Source organism: Coenobita brevimanus, chromosome 100 (assembly GCF_032717465.1).
Source record: "Coenobita brevimanus isolate Jiangsu-jjx chromosome 100, ASM3271746v2, whole genome shotgun sequence".
Taxonomy (NCBI): domain Eukaryota; kingdom Metazoa; phylum Arthropoda; class Malacostraca; order Decapoda; family Coenobitidae; genus Coenobita; species Coenobita brevimanus.
The window spans coordinates 49,014,350-49,031,378 of record NC_137053.1 but is presented as its reverse complement, the minus strand read 5'-3'; positions in this window follow the sequence as shown (position 1 = coordinate 49,031,378).

Genomic DNA, 17,029 nt, shown 5'->3' with positions numbered 1-17,029 from the left:
AGCTCCGGTCTTGAAAGAGGACCCCGCTCCACGTTGGGTAAAATAGGAACGAGAAGTCGACCCTAATTCTACCCAGCATTACACTGGTGGCCAGCGGTGGTTCTAGATCCGAGCGTAGAAGAGAGGTAAGCAGGAAATATTTGGAAAAATGGCAACTAAACCGCACGTTCAGTTACCCAAGTTTGACCCCGAACAGTATGACATACACACATATCTTGCAATAATTAAACCCTTACTGGATATTGGCTCTGAAAATGACCAACAAAAAATTGCAGTCACACTACCACTACTGGGTAAAGCCGCAGCAAACATTGCACCGAAAATCGTCCCAGAACTCACCTGGTAGAACTTTACCAAGTTCACTGTCCAAGCCATCACCCCATCATTAGGGAAAATAGTGGCTCTATCCAAATTGGATAGTTTTGCATTCGACGGGGATTTAGATAATACCCTGTTACAGGCAAGACGCCTGGTTACTGCTGCCTACCCGGAGGGAGATGAAGAAACCCGGGATCAGCATACATTTAATACTCTCCTCAGAGTACTCCCAAGTGTTGTAAGACAACACTTCACTATCCATGATCCAACAGAAGACATGGATAGAGATATCAGTTTAATGAGGCGCCTTAGCCGTTCATGCCACCCCTCAACGCGTCGGCGAAATAAATCAATTCCCCGTTGACCTCATCACCATCAACCCATGGGAATTTTCTCCGTGCTACCACGGATGTCCGATCCACGACATCTGTGAGCAGCTAGAAGCTGCCCAGTGCAGCCAAATGACGCGAGGGCGCTTACAAACCTCCCCACCATACGCAAATTCCCCAAAGCCCCAGGGGAAGAAGAAACAAAAAGGGAAAAACAAAAAGCGCCCCCCCACTGCCCCCGCATCCCACCGTAATGGCGGGGGCCACCTCACCTCTCCCCCAGTCTACGACAGGGAAGAACGTTATCTTTCCGTTTCCTCCCCTCCCACTATCTCTTCTGTTCTACCTTCCCCTATTCCTGCCCCTAGTTCTAACCTTCCCACCCCACATACCACTATACTCCCGCAACACAAAACCGGCCTCCCTCTTCACAGGCCTGCTAGGACCCTCTCCACATCTTCCCCTATTTACTTCCTAAAACCACTTCTCCCCATCTACTGCCTTCCACCTCCCACCCCGTGCCACCCACTGCCATCACTTCACCACCGTTCGCTTTCCCCGCCCAAACGGTTAACTCATTCACCTTCCCTATCACACCCTCCTCCTCATCCCCGAGCATTCAAAACAACCCCGCGAGGCCGCATCTCCCCACCACCACCGTCTCTCTCTCCCCCTACACTTCACCCCACCTTTCCTCAGCTCCGACGGCACACACCACCTGCCAAATCCCACCCACAGCCCCCTGCCAGGCCACCGCAGTTTCAGCACAGCACACCATCCGCCATCGCCCCCACACCTGCACCGTCCCCTAGCTTCGGACCCACCGCCCATCCCACACCACTAGCACAGAGCCCTGCTACCGCCCAGACCACTCCACCACCAAACACCGGGATGGCACCACAAGATCGCACTCCCTCCGCGCCACCTACCGTCCAAGCCAAGTCCCCTACCACCTCAGCCTCCACCTCTTCCACCACCCCCTGCACCTCACCTGACATCTCACCCGCCACACCTCGCTCACCCTCACCCCTTCCCTCCGTCGCCTCACCCTTTCCACCCAAGCCTACGTGCCCCGCCCACCCCGCCACCCCCGCAGGACAACCCACTACCACCACCCTCCCCTCCACACCTATGCACGCCCACTCCGACGTTCTCACCTTCTCCCGCGCCCCGAACGCGCGTGACGGCCTGTGCTAACCGACCTCGCCTACCCCGCACGCCTACTTCCCCACCCACATCCACCCTCAGAACCACCACCACCACCACCCCCTCCGGCCGACTCTCATGCCCACCCACCCGATACACACACACCGTCAAGCTACATCAGGCCCAAATCCCCTCTACCTGTACTCCCCAGAGACTCAACGCCGCATTACTACGACACAAAACCCCGCCTTCACCCACAGTATAAAGCATTCAGCCCCCAACCACACCGACAGCCACACCAAGCAACATGAGGATCAAGCGGGCCGTATGGGCGCCTACCCCTAGCAGGAACCACCGGCTCCGCGTGGCACACCACCTGTTAAACATCCTCCAGTCTACCACCGCCCCCTCCACACTCGTCTTCACCTACGACCCAGCACAAGAGGAGAATTCCTACACTGTCGCCTGGCAGAACACACTGCGACACCTCCCGGCCGTCTACACCCCCCCCAACCCCCTAACGTTCCACCTCCACCCACGGGGACGTGACTTTTTACAAGGACAGGGTGGTGAAATGTGTGGCTTTAACAGTGCTCCCGAAGAATACCATAGTATCCCCGACGACAGGGCGAACCAGGAACAACAGAGTTTGCCCACAAACATGCCAACACCCTCACATGGACCCCACGGGGTAGCCACCACCAGCATCACCACTCCGGGCAACAGCGACGCATGTCAGCCCGGGCCGTGCGCCCCTGTGACATGCAGCGACCACTCCGCCGCCACCGTAGGCGAAGGACTCTACTGCCCGTGGCGGAATCACTGAGTTAGCTAGGGGTGGAATTAGAACTCAAACTCCAGACGGCGCCCCTCTGGTAGAGACGATCTATGGTCGCTCCCAAAGTGTTTCGGTAAAAACAATCAATGGTCGCTCCCGCAGTGTTCCGGTAGAGACAATCAATGGTCGCTCCCACAGTGTCCAGGTAGAGACGATCAATGGTCGCTCCCTTAGTGTTCCGGCAGAGACAATCAATGGTCGCTCCCACAGTGTCCAGGTAGAGACGATCAATGGTCGCTCCCTTAGTGTTCCGGTAGAGACGATCAATGGTCGCTCCCTTAGTGTTCCGGTACAGACGATCAATGGTCTCTCCCACAGTGTCCAGGTAGAGACGATCAATGGTCGCTCCCTTAGTGTTCCGGTAGAGACGATCAATGGTCGCTCTCACAGTGTCCAGGTAGAGATGATCAATGGTCGCTCCCTTAGTGCTCCGGTTGAGACGATCAATGGTCGCTCCCACAGTGTCCAGGTAGAGACGATCAATGGCCGCTCCCACAGTGTTCAGGTAGAGACGATCAATGGTCGCTCCCCAGTGTCCAGGTAGAGACGATCTATGGTCGCTCCCAGCCTCGTGAGACGATCTACGGTCGCTCCAAGGGCGTGCAAAGGAGAGAGGACGTCTCCACGGCCGGAGATTGAAATCCAAGGTCTCTGTCCCACAACACCCCGGAGAGGCCTCCTCGCCTCCCCGGTCTCTTTTCTTTACGCCTGGCTCTAGAGGGAGACGCACCTGTCGGGCCCCAGTGAAGGTCACTGCCGCAGTCCTCCCCTGACGGCGCCTCACGACTCTGGAGACCGCAGCCCACCGTCTCTCTCGGTCCTCCCCAGAACACCTGGGCGAGACCTCTCCACGCCCCCACGACGCCGGGACCTGACACAGAGGTTCCTGGAGCTATTTGGCCCCAGTCCCAAGGGCCACACGCCGGAGCCCAGTCCGAAAACCACAGGGAGTCCTGAACACGAGAGGACGCCCTTGCGAGCCGCCCCATGCCCTCTCGGCTCGCCCTGCCTTGACGGTGCCCCTAGCTCAGCCGGATCACCAATGTCGTGCTCCTGTCTTTCTCCCCAAGAAAATACGGGTGATAATGTAACATAAGTGATTTAGGTTAAGTGTGACTCTCTCCTAGAATAAGTATTGTGCAGTGAATCCATGTAATGCATATCGGGGTAAATCAGATCACAATGTGAAGTTAAAGGTCGAGAATGTGGACTAAGATCTGAGTGACTATATGTGCGAGTGCCACCCCGGATATCTATAAAGACATACCCCCCCATTGCTGTGAAGGAAGACTGTGAGAAAGGAATGTAATAGTGTTCTATCTCTCCCCACGCTGAAACAAGATCTATTGGCTAGCCGCGAAGTAATATTGTGAAAGTAGTGTTAAGAGTATTCCATCTTTCCCCACGCTGTGAAGCGAGATTCTATGGACTGTATCCGGAGGACCTTTCTGACATATATGTAATTAACAATCCCGTGCCTAAAAAGATATACCCCAATTACAGCAAAAGAATATCGAGAAAGGAAGTATTAATAATATTCCTTCCCTCCTCACACTACCCATAAAATCTTCTCTATTACTCGCTCTCGCTCCTAAAACCAAAGTAAGTGTAAATCAAGGATCAGTGTCATTTGCCAAAGTATCTTAACTAGCGGAAACCATATAAATTCCCCTGCTAATATCTGTCGTCTTCCAGTATTACCATAACTTTATTCCTCGCCGTTTTAAGTCACTCTCCGCACCACCCCTATCTCCTCCTAGTGAGTCACAACCCCCCTTTCCCCCCCCTCTGCTAGCTTCTGTGCACACTTATATTTACTGCACTCCTGGTACACTAGGATTGTTGTGTTGTCATTAGTATCAAGAAAGCAAGTACCCTGCGAGATACACATATCCTAGATAAGGTTTTATATTGCTCTATACTGTGTTGTAATATCTGCTGAATAGTCCTGCGTCTGACTTGGTAATATACGTGTACGGTGTTGCCGAGAGTTTTTGTGTCCTGCCTCTCTTTATTGCACTAGCTCCGGTCTTGAAAGATGACCCTGCTCCACGTTGGGTGAAATAGGAACGAGAGGTCGAGCCTAATTCTACCCAGCATTACACTGGTGGCCAGCGGTGGTTCTAGATCCGAGCGTAGAAGAGAGGTAAGCAGGAAATATTTGGAAAAATGGCAACTAAACCGCACGTTCAGTTACCCAAGTTTGACCCCGACCAGTATGACATACACATATATCTTGCAATAATTAAACCCTAACTGGATATTGGCTTTGAAAATGACCAACAAAAAATTGCAGTCACACTACCACTACTGGGTAAAGCCGCAGCAAACATTGCACCGAAAATCGTCCCAGAACTCACCTGGTAGAACTTTACCAAGTTCACTGTCCAAGCCATCACCCCATCATTAGGGAAAATAGTGGCTCTATCCAAATTGGATAGTTTTGCATTCGACGGGGATTTAGATAATACCCTGTTACAGGCAAGACGCCTGGTTACTGCTGCCTACCCGGAGGGAGATGAAGAAACCCGGGATCAGCATACATTTAATACTCTCCTCAGAGTACTCCCAAGTGTTGTAAGACAACACTTCACTATCCATGATCCAACAGGAGACATGGATAGAGATATCAGTTTAATGAGGCGCCTTTTAGCCGTTCATGCCACCCCTCAACGCGCGTCGGCGAAATAAATCAATTCCCCGTTGACCTCATCACCATCAACCCATGGGAATTTTCTCCGTGCTACCACGGATGTCCGATCCACGACATCCGTGAGCAGCTAGAAGCTGCCCAGTGCAGCCAAATGACGCAAGGGCGCTTACAAACCTCCCCACCATACGCAAATTCCCCAAAGCCCCAGGGGAAGAAGAAACAAAAAGGGAAAAACAAAGAGCGCCCCCCCACTGCCCCCGCATCCCACCGTTATGGCGGGGGCCACCTCACCTCTCCCCCAGTCTACGACAGGGAAGAACGTTATCTTTCCGTTTCCTCCCCTCCCACTGTCTCTTCTGTTCTACCTTCCCCTATTCCTGCCCCTAGTTCTAACCTTCCCACCCCACACACCACTATACTCCCGCAACACAAAACCTGCCTCCCTCTTCACAGGCCTGCTAGGACCCTCTCCACATCTTCCCCTATCCTACTTCCTAAAACCACTTCTCCCCATCTACTGCCTTCCACCTCCCACCCCGCGAAACCCACTGCCATCACTTCACCGTTCGCTTTCCCCGCCCACACGGTTAACTCATTCACCTTCCCTATCACACCCTCCTCCTCATCCCCGAGCATTCAAACAACCCCGCAAGGCCGCATCTCCCCACCACCACCGTCTCTCTCTCCCCCTACACTTCACCCCACCTTTCCTCAGCTCCGACGGCACACACCACCTGCCAAATCCCACTCCACAGCCCCTGCCAGGCCACCGCAGTTTCAGCACAGCACACCATCCGCCATCGCCCCCACACCTGCACCGTCCCCTAGCTTCGGACCCACCGCCCACCCCACACCACTAGCACAGAGCCCTGCTACCGCCCAGACCACTCCACCACCAAACACCGGGATGGCACCACAAGATCGCACTCCCTCCGTCCCACCTACCGTCCAAGCCAAGTCCCCTACCACCTCAGCTTCCACCGCCTCCACCACCCCCTGCACCTCACCTGACATCTCACCCGCCACACCTCGCTCACCCTCACCCCTTCCCTCCGTCGCCTCACCCTTTCCACCCAAGCCTACGTGCCCCGTCCACCCCGCCACCCCCGCAGGACAACCCACTACCACCACCCTCTCCCCTCCACACCTATGCACGCCCACTCCAACGTTCTCACCTTCTCCCGCGCCCCGAACGCGCGTGACCTCCTGTGCTAACCGACCTCGCCTACCCCGCATGCCTACTTCCCCACCCACATCCACCGTCAGAACCACCACCACCACCACCCCCTCCGGCCGACTCTCATGCCCACCCACCCGATTCACACACACCGTCAAGCTACATCAGGCCCAAATCTCCTCTACCTGTACTCCCCAGAGACTCAACGCCGCATTACCACGACACAAAACCCGGCCTTCACCCACAGTATAAAGCATTCAGCCCCCAACCACACCGACAGCCACACCAAGCAACATGAGGATCAAGCGGGCCGTAAGGGCGCCTACCCTTAGCAGGAACCACCGGCTCCGCGGGGCACACCACCTGTTAAACATCCTCCAGTCTACCACCGCCCCCTCCACACTCGTCTTCACCTACGACCCAGCACAAGAGGAGAATTCCTACACTGTCGCCTGGCAGAACACACTGCGACACCTCCCGGCCGTCTACACCACTCCCAACACACTAACGTTCCACCTCCACCCACGGGGACGTGACTTTTTACAAGGACAGGGTGGTGAAATGTGTGGCTTTAACAGTGCTCCCGAAGAATACCATAGTATCCCCGACGACAGGGCGAACCAGGAACAACAGAGTTTGCCCACAAACATGCCGACACCCTCACATGGACCCCACGGGGTAGCCACCACCAGCATCACCACTCCGGGCAACAGCGACGCATGTCAGCCCGGGCCGTGCGCCCCTGTGACATGCAGCGACCACGCCGCCGCCACCGTAGGCGAAGGACACTACCTTCGCGTGGCGGAATCACTGAGTTAGCTAGGGGTGGAATTAGAACTCAAACTCCAGACGGCGCCCCTCTGGTAGAGACGATCTATGGTCGCTCCCAAAGTGTTTCGGTAAAAACAATCAATGGTCGCTCCCGCAGTGTTCCGGTAGAGACAATCAATGGTCGCTCCCACAGTGTCCAGGTAGAGACGATCAATGGTCGCTCCCTTAGTGTTCCGGCAGAGACAATCAATGGTCGCTCCCACAGTGTCCAAGTAAAGACGATCAATGGTCGCTCCCTTAGTGTTCCGGTAGAGACGATCAATGGTCGCTCCCTTAGTGTTCCGGTAGAGACGATCAATGGTCACTCCCACAGTGTCCAGGTAGAGACGATCAATGGTCGCTCCCTTAGTGTTCCGGTAGAGACGATCAATGGTCGCTCCCACAGTGTCCAGGTAGAGATGATCAATGGTCGCTCCCTTAGTGCTCCGGTTGAGACGATCAATGGTCGCTCCCACAGTGTCCAGGTAGAGATGATCAATGGTCGCTCCCTTAGTGTTCCGGTAGAGACGATCAATGGTTGCTCCCACAGTGTCCAGGTAGAGACGAACAATGAACGCTCCCAGAGTGTTCAGGTAGAGACGATCTATGGTCGCTCCCAGCCTCGTGAGACGATCTACGGTCGCTCCGAGGGCGTGCAAAGGAGAGGGACGTCTCCACGGCCGGAGATTGAAATCCAGGGTCTCTGTCCCACAACACCCCGGAGAGGCCTCCTCGCCTCCCCCGGTTTCTTTTCTTTACGCCTGGCTCTAGAGCAGACGCACCTGTCGGGACCCAGTGAAGGTCACTGCCGCAGTCCTCCCCTGACGGCGCCTCTAGACGTTGGAGACCGCAGCCCACCGTCTCTCTCGGTCCTCCGCAGAACACCCGGGCGAGACCTCTCCACGCCCCCACGACGCCGGGACCTGACACAGAGGTTCCTGGAGCTATTTGGCCCTAGTCCCAAGGGCCACACGCCGGAGCCCAGTCCGGAATCCACAGGGAGTCCCGAACACGAGAGGACGTCCTTGCGAGCCGCCCCGTGCCCTCTCGGCTCACCCTGCCTTGACGGTGCCCCTAGCTCAGCCGGATCACCAATGTCGTGCTCCTGTCTTTCTCCCCAAGAAAATACGGGTGATAATGTAACATAAGTGATTTAGGTTAAGTGTGACTCTCTCCTAGAATAAGTATTGTGCAGTGAATCCATGTAATGCATATCGGGGTAAATCAGATCACAATGTGAAGTTAAAGGTCGAGAATGTGGACTAAGATCTGAGTGACTATATGTGCGAGTGCCACCCCGGATATCTACAAAGACATACCCCCATTGCTGTGAAGGAAGACTGTGAGAGAGGAATGTAATAGTGTTCTATCTCTCCCCACGCTGAAACAAGATCTATTGGCTAGCCGCGAAGTAATATTGTGAAAGTAGTGTTAAGAGTATTCCATCTTTCCCCACGCTGTGAAGCGAGATTCTATGGACTGTATCCGGAGGACCTTTCTGACATATATGTAATTAACAATCCCGTGCCTAAAAAGATATACCCCAATTACAGCAAAAGAATATCGAGAAAGGAAGTATTAATAATATTCTTTCCCTCCTCACACTACCCATAAAATCTTCTCTATTACTCGCTCTCGCTCCTAAAACCAAAGTAAGTGTAAATCAAGGATCAGTGTCATTTGCCAAAGTATCTTAACTAGCGGAAACCATATAAATTCCCCTGCTAATATCTGTCGTCTTCCAGTATTACCATAACTTTATTCCTCGCCGTTTTAAGTCACTCTCCGCACCACCCCTATCTCCTCCTAGTGAGTCACAACCCCCTTCCCCCCCTCTGCGCTCTGTGCACACTTATATTTACTGCACTCCTGGTACACTAGGATTGTTGTGTTGTCATTAGTATCAAGAAAGCAAGTACCCTGCGAGATACACATATCCTAGATAAGGTTTTATATTGCTCTATACTGTGTTGTAATATCTGCTGAATAGTCCTGCGTCTGACTTGGTAATATACGTGTACGGTGTTGCCGAGAGTTTTTGTGTCCTGCCTCTCTTTATTGCACTAGCTCCGGTCTTGAAAGAGGACCCCGCTCCACGTTGGGTGAAATAGGAACGAGAGGTCGAGCCTAATTCTACCCAGCATTACACTGGTGGCCAGCGGTGGTTCTAGATCCGAGCGTAGAAGAGAGGTAAGCAGGAAATATTTGGAAAAATGGCAACTAAACCGCATGTTCAGTTACCCAAGTTTGACCCCGACCAGTATGACATACACACATATCTTGCAATAATTAAACCCTTACTGGATATTGGCTTTGAAAATGACCAACAAAAATTGCAGTCACACTACCACTACTGGGTAAAGCCGCAGCAAACATTGCACCGAAAATCGTCCCAGAACTCACCTGGTAGAACTTTACCAAGCTCACTGTCCAAGCCATCACCCCATCATTAGGGAAAATAGTGGCTCTATCCAAATTGGATAGTTTTGCATTCGACGGGGATTTAGATAATACCCTGTTACAGGCAAGACGCCTGGTTACTGCTGCCTACCCGGAGGGAGATGAAGAAACCCGGGATCAGCATACATTTAATACTCTCCTCAGAGTACTCCCAAGTGTTGTAAGACAACACTTCACTATCCATGATCCAACAGGAGACATGGATAGAGATATCAGTTTAATCACGCGCCATTTAGCCGTTCATGCCACCCCTCAACGCGTCGGCGAAATATATCAATTCCCCGTTGACCTCATCACCATCAACCCATGGGAATTTTCTCCGTGCTACCACGGATGTCCGATCCACGACATCCGTGAGCAGCTAGAAGCTGCCCAGTTCAGCCAAATAACAAGAGGGCGCTTACAAACCTCCCCACCATACGCAAATTCACCTAAGCCCCAGGGGAAGAAAAAACAAAAAGGGAAAAACAAAGAGCGCCCCCCCACTGCCCCCGCATCCCACCGTAATGGCGGGGGCCACCTCACCTCTCCCCCAGTCTACGACAGGGAAGAACGTTATCTTTCCTTTTCCTCCCCTCCCACTATCTCTTCTGTTCTACTTTCCCCTATTCCTGCCCCTAGTTCTAACCTTCCCACCCCACACACCACTTTACTTCCGCAACACAAAACCGGCCTCCCTCTTCACAGGCCTGCTTGGACCCTCTCCACATCTTCCCCTAACCTACTTCCTAAAACCACCTCTCCCCGTCTACTGCCTTCCACCTCCTACCCCGTGCCACCCACCGCCATCACTTCACCACCGTTCGCTTTCCCCGCCCACACGGTTAACTCATTCACCTTCCCTATCACACCCTCCTCCTCATCCCCAAGCATTCAAACAACCCCGCGAGGCCGCATCTCCCCACCACCACCGTCTCTCTCTCTCCCTCTACACTTCACCCCACCTTTCATCGGCTCCGACGGCACACACCACCTGCCACATCCCACTCCACAGCCCCTGCCAGGCCACCGCGGTTTCAGCACAGCACACCGTCCGCCATCGCCCCCACACCTGCACCGTCCCCTAGCTTCGGACCCACCGCCCACCCCACACCACTAGCACAGAGCCCTGCTACCGCCCAGACCACTCCACCACCAAACACCGGGATGGCACCACAAGATCGCACTCCCTCCGTCCCACCTACCGTCCAAGCCAACTCGCCTACCATCTCAGCCTCCACCGCCTCCACCACCCCCTGCACCTCACCTGACATCCCACCCGCCATGCCTCGCCCACCTTCACCCCTTCCCTCCGTCGCCTCACCCTTTCCACCCAAGCCCACGTGCCCCGCCCACCCCGCCACCCCTGCAGGACAACCCACTACCACCGCCCTCTCCCCTCCACACCTATGCACGCCCACTCCAACGTTCTCACCTTCTCCCGCGCCCCCAACGCGCGCGACGGCCTGTGCTAACCGACCCCGCCCACCCCACATGCCTACTTCCCCACCCACATCCACCCTCAGAACCACCACCGCCACCACCCCCTCTGGCCGACTCTCATGCCCACCCACCCGATACACACACACCGTCAAGCTACATCAGGCCCAAATCCCCTCTACCTGTACTCACCAGAGACTCAACGCCGCATTACCACGACACAAAACCCAGCCTTCACCCACAGTATAAAGCATTCAGCCCCCAACCACACCGACAGCCACACCAAGCAACATGAGGATCAAGCTGGCTGTATGGACGCCTACCCTTAGCAGGAACCACCGGCTCCGAGGGCCACACCATCTGTTAAACATCCTCCAGTCTACCACCGCCCCCTCCACACTCGTCCTCACCTACGACCCAGCACAAGAGGAGAATTCCTACACTGTCGCCTGGCAGAACACACTGCGACACCTCCAGCCCGTCTACACCACTCCCAACACACAAACGTTCCACCTCCACCCACGGGGACGTGACTTTTTACAAGAACAGGGTGGTGAAATGCGTGGCTTAAACAGTGCTCCCGAAGAATACCATAGTATCCTCAATGACAGGGCGAACAAGGAACAACAGAGTTTGCCCACAAACATGCCGACACCCCTACATGGAACCCACGGGGTAGCCACCACCAGCCACCACCACTCCAGGCAACAGCGACGCATGTCAGCCCGGGCCGTGCACCCCTGTGACATGCAGCCACCACGTCGCCGCCACCGTAGACGAAGGAAACTACCTTCGCGTGGCGGAATCACTGAGTTAGCTGGGGGTGGAGTTAGAACTCAAACTACAGACGGCGCCCCTCTGGTAGAGACGATCTATGGTCACTCCAAAAGTGTTTCGGTAGAGACGATCAATGGTCGCTCCCGCAGTGTTTAGGTAGAGACGATCAATGGTCGCTCCCTTAGTGTTCCGGTAGAGACAATCAATGGTCGCTCCCTTAGTGTTCCGGTAGAGACAATCAGTGGTCGCTCCCACAGTGTCCAGGTAGAGACGATCAATGGTCGCTCCCTTAGTATTCCGGTAGAGACAATCAATGGTTGCTCCCACAATGTCCAGGTAGAGACGATCAATGGTCGCTCCCTTAGTGTTCCGGTAGATGATCAATGGTCGCTCCCACAGTGTCCAGGTAGAGACGATCAATAGTCGCTCCCTTAGTGTTCCGGTAGGGATGATCAATGGTCGCTCCCACAGTGTCCAGGTAGAGACGATCAATGGTCGCTCCCTAAGTGTTCTGGTAGAGATGATCAATGGTCGCTCCCACAGTGTCCAGGTAGAGACAATCAATGGTCGCTCCCTTAGTGTTCCGGTAGAGACGATCAATGGCCTCTCCCACAGTGTTCAGGTAGAGACGATCAATGGTCACTCCCTTAGTGTTCCGGTAGAGACGATCAATGGTCGCTCCCACAGTGTCCAGGTAGAGACGATCAATGGTCGCTCCCTTAGTGTTCCGGTAGAGACGATCAATGGTCGCTCCCAGAGTGTCCAGGTAGAGACGATCAATGGTCGCTCCCTTAGTGTTCCGGTAGAGACAATCAATGGCCGCTCCCTTAGTGTTCCGGTAAAGACAATCAGTGGTCGCTCCCACAGTGTCCAGGTAGAGACGATCAATGGTCGCTCCCTTAGTATTCCGGTAGAGACAATCAATGGTTGCTCCCACAATGTCCAGGTAGAGACGATCAATGGTCGCTCCCTTAGTGTTCCGGTAGACGATCAATGGTCGCTCCCACAGTGTCCAGGTAGAGACGATCAATGGTCGCTCCCTTAGTGTTCCGGTAGGGACGATCAATGGTCGCTCCCACAGTGTCCAGGTAGAGACGATCAATGGTCGCTCCCTAAGTGTTCCGGTAGAGATGATCAATGGTCACTTCCACAGTGTCCAAGTAGAGACAATCAATCGTCGCTCCCTTAGTGTTCCGGTAGAGACGATCAATGGTCGCTCCCACAGTGTCCAGGTAGAGACGATCAATGGTCGCTCCCTTAGTGTTCCGGTAGAGACGATCAATGGTCGCTCCCACAGTGTCCAGGTAGAGACGATCAATGGTCGCTCCCACAGTCTCCAGGTATAGACGATCAATGGTCGCTCCCTTAGTGTTACGGTAGAGACGATCAATGGTCGCTCTCAGTGTCCAGGTAGAGACGATCAATGGTCGCTCCCTTAGTGTTCCGGTAGAGACGATCAGTGGTCGCTCATACAGTGTCCAGGTAGAGATGATCAATGGTCGCTCCCTTAGTGTTCCGGTAGAGACGATCAATGGTCACTCCCACAATGTCCAGGTAGAGACGATCAATGGTCGCTCCCTTAGTGGTCCGGTAGAGACGATCAATGGTCGCTCCCACAGTGTCTAGGTAGAGATGATCAATGGTCACTCCCTTAGTGCTCCGGTTGAGACGATCAATGGTCGCTCCCACAGTGTCCAGGTAGAGACGATCAATGGTCGCTCTCACAGTGTCCAGGTAGAGATGATCAATGGTCGCTCCCTTAGTGTTCCGGTAAAGACGATCAATGGTCGCTCCCACAGTGTCCAGGTAGAGACGATCAATGGCCGCTCCCACAGTGTTCAGGTAGAGACGATCAATGGTCTCTCCCACAATGTCTGGGTAGAGACGATCAATGGTCGCTCCCCCAGTGTCCAGGTAGAGACGATCTATGGTCGCTCCCAGCCTCGTGAGATGGTCTACGGTCGCTCCGAGGGCGTGCAAAGGAGAGGGACGTCTCCACGGCCGGAGATTGAAATCCAGGCTCTCTGTCCCACAACACCCCGGACAGGCCTCCTCACCTCCCCCGGTCTCTGTTCTTTACGCCTGGCTCTAGAGCAGACGCACCTGTCGGGACCCAGTGAAGGTCGCTGCCGCAGTCCTCCCCTGACGGCGCCTCTAGACGTTGGAGACCGCAGCCCACCGTCTCTCTCGGTCCTCCCCAGAACACCCGGGCGAGACCTCTCCACGCCCCCACGACGCCGGGACCTGACACAGAGGTTCCTGGAGCTATTTGGCCCCAGTCCCAAGGGCCACACGCCGGAGCCCAGTCCGGAATCCACAGGGAGTCCCGAACACGAGAGGACGCCCTTGCGAGGCGCCCCGTGCCCTCTTGGCTCACCCTGCCTTGATGGTGCCCCTAGCTCAGCCGGATCACCAATGTCGTGCTCCTGTCTTTCTCCTCAAGAAAATACGGTTGATAATGTAACATAAGTGATTTAGGTTAAGTGTGACTCTCTCCAAGAATATGTATTGTGCAGTGAATCCATGTTATGGATATCGGGGTAAATCAGATCACAATGTGAAGTTAAAGGTCGAGAATGTGGACTAAGATCTGAGTGACTATATGTGCGAGTGCCACCCCGGATATCTATAAAGACATACCCCCATTGCTGTGAAGGAAGACTGTGAGAAAGGAATGTAATAGTGTTCTATCTCTCCCCACGCTGAAACAAGATCTATTGGCTAGCAGCGAAGTAATATTGTGAAAGTAGTGTTAAGAGTATTCCATCTTTCCCCACGCTGTGAAGCGAGATTCTATGGACTGTATCCGGAGGACCTTTCTGACATATATGTAATTAACAATCCCGTACCTAAAAAGATATACCCCAATTACAGCAAAAGAATATCGAGAAAGGAAGTATTAATAATATTCCTTCCCTCCTCACACTACCCATAAAATCTTCTCTATTACTCGCTCTGGCTCCTAAAACCAAAGTAAGTGTAAATCAAGGATCAGTGTCATTTGCCAAAGTATCTTAACTAGCGGAAACCATATAAACTCCCCTGCTAATATCTATCGTCTTCCAGTATTACCATAACTTTATTCCTCGCCGTTTTAAGTCACTCTCCGCACCACCCCTATCTCCTCCTAGTGAGTCACAACCCCCTTTCCCCCCCCTCTTCGCTCTGTGCACACTTATATTTACTGCACTCCTGGTACACTAGGATTGTTGTGTTGTCATTAGTATCAAGAAAGCAAGTACCCTGCGAGATACACATATCCTAGATAAGGTTTTATATTGCTCTATACTGTGTTGTAATATCTGCTGAATAGTCCTGCGTCTGACTTGGTAATATACGTGTACGGTGTTGCCGAGAGTTTTTGTGTCCTGCCTCTCTTTATTGCACTAGCTCCGGTCTTGAAAGAGGACCCCGCTCCACGTTGGGTGAAATAGGAACGAGAGGTCGAGCCTAATTCTACCCAGCATTACACTGGTGGCCAGCGGTGGTTCTAGATCCGAGCGTAGAAGAGAGGTAAGCAGGAAATATTTGGAAAAATGGCAACTAAACCGCACGTTCAGTTACCCAAGTTTGACCCCGACCAGTATGACATACACACATATCTTGCAATAATTAAACCCTAACTGGATATTGGCTTTGAAAATGACCAACAAAAAATTGCAGTCACACTACCACTACTGGGTAAAGCCGCAGCAAACATTGCACCGAAAATCGTCCCAGAACTCACCTGGTAGAACTTTACCAAGTTCACTGTCCAAGCCATCACCCCATCATTAGGGAAAATAGTGGCTCTATCCAAATTGGATAGTTTTGCATTCGACGGGGATTTAGATAATACCCTGTTACAGGCAAGACGCCTGGTTACTGCTGCCTACCCGGAGGGAGATGAAGAAACCCGGGATCAGCATACATTTAATACTCTCCTCAGAGTACTTCCAAGTGTTGTAAGACAACACTTCACTATCCATGATCCAACAGGAGACATGGATAGAGATATCAGTTTAATGAGGCGCCTTTTAGCCGTTCATGCCACCCCTCAACGCGTCGGCGAAATAAATCAATTCCCCGCTGACCTCATCACCATCAACCCATGGGAATTTTCTCCGTGCTACCACGGATGTCCGATCCACGACATCCGTGAGCAGCTAGAAGCTGCCCAGTGCAGCCAAATGACGCAAGGGCGCTTACAAACCTCCCCACCATACGCAAATTCCCCAAAGCCCCAGGGGAAGAAGAAACAAAAAGGGAAAAACAAAAAGCGCCCCCCCACTGCCCCCGCATCCCACCGTTATGGCGGGGGCCACCTCACCTCTCCCCCAGTCTACGACAGGGAAGAACGTTATCTTTCCGTTTCCTCCCCTCCCACTGTCTCTTCTGTTCTACCTTCCCCTATTCCTGCCCCTAGTTCTAACCTTCCCACCCCACAGACCACTATACTCCGGCAACACAAACCCGGCCTCCCTCTTCACAGGCCTGCTAGGACCCTCTCCACATCTTCCCCTATCCTACTTCCTAAAACCACTTCTCCCCATCTACTGCCTTCCACCTCCCACCCCGCGAACCCACTGCCATCACTTCACCACCGTTCGCTTTCCCCGCCCACACGGTTAACTCATTCACCTTCCCTATCACACCCTCCTCCTCATCCCCGAGCATTCAAACAACCCCGCAAGGCCGCATATCCCCACCACCACCGTCTCTCTCTCCCTCTACACTTCACCCCACCTTTCCTCAGCTCCGACGGCACACACCACCTGCCAAATCCCACTCCACAGCCCCTGCCAGGCCACCGCAGTTTCAGCACAGCACACCATCCGCCATCGCCCCCACACCTGCACCGTCCCCTAGCTTCGGACCCACCGCCCACCCCACACCACTAGCACAGAGCCCTGCTACCGCCCAGACCACTCCACCACCAAACACCGGGATGGCACCACAAGATCGCACTCCCTCCGTGCCACCTACCGTCCAAGCCAAGTCCCCTACCACCTCAGCTTCCACCGCCTCCACCACCCCCTGCACCTCACCTGACATCTCACCCGCCACACCTCGCTCACCCTCACCCCTTCCCTCCGTCGCCTCACCCTTTCCACCCAAGCCTA